Below are 7,953 nucleotides of genomic sequence, written 5' to 3'. Positions count from 1 at the left end.
TTCTAGTAGCTAGTTAGTCTTGTGCATATATCTCAATTAAGCTCCTTGTTCTCTGATTTATGACAGGGGAAGTTGATTCACTGCTGGAAGCCTGATTTGGGCTTGGATGTGGATCATCATATGCATGCACTGGATTTGTATCTGAAGACTCTGTCTCTGCATCTTCATGCTCTACCTTGGCAATTGCATGCTATGTATCTGCATCTGAGTGTACTGAGTCATCATCTTGGTCATGAGGTAGATAAAATGTGTCTACATGCGGCAATTGAGGTGCATGCGAGAGACTTTCCTCAAATTGGACACTTCGCTCAATGATGAGCTTGTCCGTAGAGGAAATCAAGAGTCGATATCCCTTCACACCATCAGGGTATCCAACAAAGATGCACTCAATGCTCTGTAGATCAAGAGCTTTCCTCTTTTCAAAGGGGATCCTGGCCCATGCTCGGGAGCCGAAAACACGGAAGTGGGTGACCTCCAATTTAGTGCCGCTCCAAGCCTCAAAGGAGTTCCGATCCTTGACAGATCTATGAGGAGATCTATTGTGGATGTAGTTAGCACAATTAAGTGCTTCAGCCCATAGCTTATGAGGTAGTGACTTAGCATGCAACATGCAGGAAGCCATGTCTTTGAGAGATTGGTTCTTTCTCTCAGCAACTCCATTATGTTGTAGAGTGTATTGCCGGACTCAAGGCAAAGGTTCTGAAGTGCTGCATTAACATATTCCCCCCCATTGTCTGTACGGAGGGCTTTGATCTTTCTCTCTCACTGTGTCTCAACTAGCGCTTTGAAATCTTCAAAGTGCGCAAAAACTTCAGATTTTTCCTTGAGAAGATACACCCAAGTATACTATGAGAAATCATCAATAAATGTAAGCACATACCTTGCTTTGTTGATGGAAGGATGAGGAAAGGGCCCAATGAGATCACTATGGATCAGATCTAGAGGAGAGGATGCTTTGTGAGTCTTGTCGGTGTCAAACTTTTCTTCAGGATGTTTTCCAAGGGCGCAACCTTCACAATCTCCTTTGGAGAAACTGATATTTGGCAAGCCTTCCACCGTGTCATGCTTGCTTAGCTGTTGCATATACTTGTAATTTACGTGACCAAACCTCTCGTGCCAAAGCCTACTACTATCATCAACATGTGTAAGAAATAAGGAGGATTCAAATTCAATAAATTCAGAAAATGTATACAGTCTAGCTCCATTGTTCACCTCACCGGTTGCGATTTTGGAGCTGCTATGTAAGTCATATATGTTCACTACATCAGGAGTGAATTCCACTCTCTTTCCGGTGCCGGAATGAGTGATCTGATAAACTGTAAGCAGGTTTACTGAAAGTTTTGGAACATGAAGCACATCTTCAAAGTTTCCGTGTAAAAGTTCCACTCTACATTTTCCAATGACCTCAATAGGTGAGTCGTCTCCCATTAGGATGGGAGGTCCTTTGCATGCATCCAAAGAGGAATAGACTTCCTTTGTAGCAACCATATGATGTGATGCACCAGAATCTATAATCCATGCATCACGGGAAGAGTTAATTGCAACTAAAGCATGAAAACTGTTACCTTTCCCGTGTGGCAGATCCTTAGTTTTCCTCTTGGTGCCCTAAGCGATGTTGTCCCCAAGGTTGTGCTTATGAAGGATTTCTGCCATTTGGTCAATTTGTTTCTTCATGCAAGAGGATTCCGAATGGAATCCTCGGTGACAATAGGTGCATTTGTCTCCTTTCTTCCCTTTCTCATTTATGGAGCTGGAGGAGTCATTGAAGGGATTGGTGTACCCTTCCTTCTTTGGATGGGAATGTGCTTTTCCCTTGTCTTTTTGCTGCTGATTTTTCTGATTTGAAACAGATCTATGATTTTTATTGTGGCTGCCATCATGCACAGAAAGTGCATGCGATTTTGGAGGTTTGATTTTCCCCATGTCAATGAGTTTATCGTGCTCAAAAGTGAGGAACTCCATGAACTCTGAGAGAAAGCATAGTGTAGGATTTACCTGTTGCGAGCCTTACTGAATGAAATGTAGACACAAAGGCAGAGTATTCTGGTCTAAGCTTTGACATAATAGAGAGAACTTGGTGACTCTCCTCCTTGGATTTGTCAATTCCACAACCCTTTAGTTGCAACAATAGATCATTATATTTGGTGAAGAAGTCTTGAATTCTGTCATAGTTCTGTGGATCCAATGAGAGCAGCTCCACTTCAAGCAGATGTCCTTTCATCTCATCCTGTTTCCCGTAAATGCCTTCAACCTTTTTCCAAATCTCATTGGGAATACTGCAGGCAGATAGATGAAACTGCAATTCTGGGAGATGCACATACATATGGATCCGTGGGCCTCATCCATGCGGTTGAGGTACTTGGATTTCTCTATGGCTGAAGTAGGTTCCACTTCTGCAGCCATGGTAATCCTGTACAACCCTTTCTAACAAAGGTATTGAGCCATTTGGTCCTTCCATTCGTGATAGTTCTACGGTGTTAGGATTGATGCTTTGGGAAACTCCATTTTTCTGTCGATCTTCGATCTCCAAGCTGTAATACCTGCAAAATAAAGTATTGGTGCACCTTTTATCTAGCAACCTATGGGCTTTGATACCATGTAAATGTGTTAGAAAACCTGCACAGATGAATCTAGCTAGTAAAGGTTGAACACACAGCTTTGCAGAGAAAAAACACTAAAAGAAAATCGAAAGAACAAAAAGAATGATTGATTCAAAAAATAGGTTACAGTGCTCATGATATAGCATCACAGGGTGAAGATCCCAAGGTAATGTGCCATAGTGGTGATCAATGAGAGGACTTGACACCTATAGCAAGTTCCGGAGAGAACTAGTCAGTTGCGGAGTGAAAGGAGGAGCAAATCAGGGAGTAAATCATGCAGAAAGGATCTTGCATGTAGTCCCATAGCAGGTTCTGGAGAGAACTAGCCAGGTGCAGAGTGAAAGGAGGAGCAAATCAGGGAGTAAATCATGCAGAAAGGATCTTGCATGTAGTCCCATGCATGCATGGATAGTCAAAGGCACCAATCTGGTGAAGATTCCAATGTTGAAGCCTTGCATGTGAGTGAATGCTCTAATTAAGTGTCCGCATGTGCTAGTAATGAAGGTCGTAGGTGTGTAGTACCTCCAACATCGGATGCTATGCATATTGGGCTTTGTATCGTTCAATCAATGTTAAATGGCTAGCATGTGACATTAAATGCGTAAAAGGCGTGGCAAAATTTAGGTATAGAAAAGTCTTCATTCCTCGGCCATTAGAATTGGGTATGCGGCGACGAACTGAGGTAATCTATGAAATCTATACAAAAAAAACTAAAATTATACATTGTAAAAATAAAATAAAAATTAAATACAAACTTAAATTAATAAAAAAAACCGATCCTATATGTCACTATAAAACGGTGACATAATACTTGCATCCAACATTAAAAAATAATAATAGCAAATGGAAACGAGATTAGAATTAATAGAAAGACACTGATCCTATATGTCATTGTAAAACAGTGACATAATACTACACTGATCCTATATGTCATTGTAAAACAGTGACATAATACTTGCATCCAACATTAAAAAAATAATAACAGCAAATGGAAACGAGATTACGGTCCAACTTCTTAATCATTGATTCCAGCATTAAATAATAATAAATGGAAACGAGATTATGGAATCACTTTCGAATAGACAAGAAAATGACATAAATAATGACCAGAAGGCATATTTTATATTAATTTCTGAAAGCGGCTTACTCTCTACGGTTTAGATCATTTAAAATATAAAAGTTTGTACTTTGCTTTTGCTCCATTGTTATCTTCGATAATTTAAAACATAAAATCCTATACTTGGCCTTTGCTTCGTTTGTCATCTTTGCTTTATCCGCGTTTGGGAATTTCTGCCTAATCGTTTTGATGTTTTAGTGATAAGCATTACTCGTATTCAGGTGTTTGTTTGTGATCCATATTCATTTCATTAATAAAATTCTTATTAAAATAAAAACAATATTTTCGTAATATCGTTGCAATTCAAAGTTCAATCTTCTTCCTTCGTTATAATTTAAATAAGGAATATTTTTTTTGTTGTTTAAATATTTTTGTATTTTATATGTTTTGGTGGTTAAGTTATTATTTATTTTTAATAATAATGATGTTCATTATGTTACTTGTAGAAATTGATTCGATTGGAAAAATAACAATTATTTCTCCCAATCACTCAAGATAAATCTAATTAATTACTAGCAATTGCTCCAAAAAGTGCAAAGAGAGAGCGATAGGATTATTAAATTGTGATAATTTCAACAAAACGTGTACATTTGATCCAACAAACCTTTTTTGTTAATATGGCCTAATAATATGCTAAAAGGTGTACAAAAAATTGCACTTTTTAATATTCAATTAAATCTAGAATTCTTTGCATCTATTGAACATTAATCATAGGAGTTGTATGTGATCTTTTAATAAGATGAATTTAATTTACTAATCCAACTATACCTTAAAGAACATATGGATAAATTGTTTGAATGTTATGCTAATGATTTAAGAGAATATGGTTGGTGTGTTCTTAATGGAAAATAGCATGACTATGTACATGAAAAAGGCCCATTTTGTTGGAAACATGGACTTGATCATGTCCTCCTCCACAATCTTCACCTTATGGTATCTAGAAAACCCATCACTGGATGAGTAGGCTTCTCTACCACACACATTATCCAAAATTCCATCAATGAACAATGCAAAGAATGGATCATGCACATAGGATGTAACAGAACCATTTTTGAGCATGGGGAATTAGACCAAGGGCTCAAGTTCTTTATCCAACAAAACCCTATAAGCCTCAACACTTTTAATCCCCAAAGGCTAAAAAGGGCGTCACTCAAGACACTCACAAGAATCGTAGAACCTTTAGATAAAGATCTTGTGCAAAAGATGAGATATTATAACATAACACGAAACATTCATATTTTAACCGAACATGTAAAGATTAATTCAAATGAAGGCAATATTATATTAATCACTTAAAGAACACATCCATTAGAACACACAACACTCATAGAAATCACAACTATGAAGCTATCTCATTTATTCATCTTAGAAACAATATATTTACATTATAGAACTCCAATAAATTCTCCATTACAAACCTTGAGAGCTCTACATAAATAACTCATATATGCTATACCCTTCTTCTCACTTCTTCTTCCTCTCTTTCTACCCTGAAAGTTACATAATCTTTCTTTTACATCCTCTTTATAGGTTCCCCTGATGGAGACCGCACTAACCCATCCCCAAATAAATTACAAAATAGCATAAGTTTATATGTTATTACAAATCCTTCTCAAATGCATTCAGATGCCTGCATAGTATCTTCATCTGTAGCGCGGGATGGCTCTTATGCATAGTATCTTTATCCCTAGCATTAGATGCCTCTTTTGCAACTTTTTTCCTTGTTGGTGTTGTAGATTTGATGCTTGGCCTCCTATGTTTATCATGGTGTAGCATTCTTTGACTTGTCAAAACCCGGATTTGTTAAACTTTGGCTATCATGTAATATGCCAATACTTATATTGGTATACTCTTTTGAGATTAATGATATTTGTAAGCTTCTTCACTAATTTTTATTTTCTTGATGTGTGTGTGGATGTTAATTTTTTTGGTTGATGTTGTACATAATGAACATTCATTTGACTCTTAGTCTTAAGCTCGAGAAAAGTGCAATATTTAAGGTGAAATATTTTTCATTTTTGCATGTCTTTCCTTGATTATATTCAACACATTGATGTGAAGCATGTCCTTTCACATATAATTGATTCTACCTTCATACTTGTGAAAAAAGACTCACTTGACTCATAAAGTTGTGATTGTTAGAGGTTATCTTGGCTATTTTTGCTTTTTTGGTTTGTTAGTTAGACCAAATATACATTATATAAATATATTGCCTACTGTGTATATCAAAACTATCTTATATTTCATATTAAATTTTATTTTATTATTATATTTTCTAAACTTAAATATAAGATATAGTTAAATAAATTAGAAAAAATAAATAAAATTACACGTAACATTACACACCATATTTACATCTCGGCAACATCACAGATATATACTTACATCGCCAATAAAAACACTTAAATGATATTCGAGTATGAAGAATTTCTGTCTGAAACTGTTCGCACTTGGAAGAAGGTCAACAGATCTGATACAATCTGTTCTAACTTCATAAACGAAGACCACCTGTAGGCTGTGCTTGTACAAGAAGGATGCAGACGTAGAAAAATAATACATTTGCCATCACCTTATTTCATTTATACACGTACTTTAATGACCTATAAAACTTTTCACAGTAACAATATTGCATTACTTGCTTAACTTTTCACAGTAACAATATTGCATTACTTGCTTAACTTTTCACAGTAACAATATTGCATTACTTGCTTTTCCTCTTGTAGTCTTCACCCAAATGTTCGAGCTTTCCAAGGAAATCACTGATGTAACTTTGCTTATTGGCTGCTAAATATCGCGGGCCAGTGCCGCCTTCGATCTCAACTTCTCCCCTTCCTCTCCAGTCATTGCCATGGTTAGTGCTGTACATATGTTTTCTCTCATAAAAGAGCCATCGTCTCCTCTTTCTATTTCAATCCCTGCTTTCAGTTCCACGGCTATTAGCCGGGCATTCAAGCCCTGGTCAATTCGAATGGGGAGGAAAATCAGGGGTATTCCGAAGCTCAGTGACTCAATGGTGGAACCCCATCCACCGTGACTCAGAAACCCACCCAGCGAGGGATGCGAGAGGATTTGCAACTGCGGTACCCAGCCCTGGACGATCAATCCCCGTCTCTGGGTTCGACTCTCGTGTCCCTCGGGAAGGAGCCCTAGCGGGTCATCACGATCACTATCGGAATACGGCAGAAAGCGAAGACACTAGAGTAACGGGAGCCCACGTGATTCCAAACCTCGCGCCAGCTCGCGAATTTGGTGTCCCGACAGAAATACCTCACTACCGAACGACACAAAAATGACTGAGGCTGCCCTCCGCTTGTCCAGCCATTCAAGCACAACGGAGCGCTCGCCCCCGGCGGCGGGGGGTTGGACGGCGTGTGTGAGCGGACCGACAGAAAGAATAGGAGCTCCGATGGCGCTGGACATTCAACTGACGGTATTGAGAAAAATAACAAGTAATTGAACAAGAAATGGTCGAGTTGACAGAATTTGCAGAGAGCGAACCAAAATGACCGAATGATTTTCCTCTTTGAGAAAAGAGGAATCGCTACTCACTTAACCTAATAAAATGAATGCTCCAAAGTGGTGTACTAACATCCTTTTGCATGGGTATTATTGTCTTGCGTTGTTTCACAGGATTCACGGTGGGCCATTCAAATATCATGTTAGAAAGATTTTAGAGACAAAATCCGCATCTGCAGCAGAATAAAGAAATAAGAAACAAGTGAGAGAAAAGAAAACAGATTCAGAAATTGAAGCTCCTGGTCTTATATTATCTCTTTATGGCGAACTCTTCTCTTCCCCTGTTGCAAAATTAATAGGCAGGGCAAAACCATTAAGCAAAACTGCCAAATAAAATAAAAGCATTATCTCTAGGGTTAAAGCCCTTGCGATTTTTCCACGGCTTCACCGTAATAAAGAAATAATGGATTGAAACTATTGAAAAAATTGGGTTCCATGAATAGCCATTATCTACCCTGTACAAATTCCATAGATATTGAAAACCAAAAGCATACCTGCTTCTATCCATAAAAAATTTCGAGAATTTCATTCCAATGGATCAAGAATTTCATCTCTATCGATTCTTATGCTCAACATAACAGCAACAAAATAGAATCGCCAGGATAAACCATGCAAACAGTGTTTTAAAAAAAACATAAATTAAATTCAAAACAGAGAAAAACACATCGAAAATAAAACACTGTAAAATCCAAAATGCATGGCCATGCGACACAGAAAATA

General features: G+C 37.7%; 1 pseudogene; it reads right to left on the bottom strand.

Annotated features, from left to right (window-relative positions):
- Nucleotides 1–6,501: 6,501 nt before the first annotated feature.
- On the bottom strand, nucleotides 6,502–7,137 carry LOC149204751 (UDP-glucosyltransferase 29 pseudogene; annotated as a pseudogene).
- Between the last annotated feature and the right edge of the window lie 816 nt (nucleotides 7,138–7,953).

The sequence above is a fragment of the Pinus tabuliformis genome, chromosome 1_2 (assembly GCF_031772625.1).
Source record: "Pinus tabuliformis cultivar Carrire ecotype Pingquan chromosome 1_2, CPIR1, whole genome shotgun sequence".
In the NCBI taxonomy this organism is placed as follows: domain Eukaryota; kingdom Viridiplantae; phylum Streptophyta; class Pinopsida; order Pinales; family Pinaceae; genus Pinus; species Pinus tabuliformis.
Note: the sequence above shows the minus strand (reverse complement) of the source record. Positions and strands in the feature narration are given on the sequence as shown.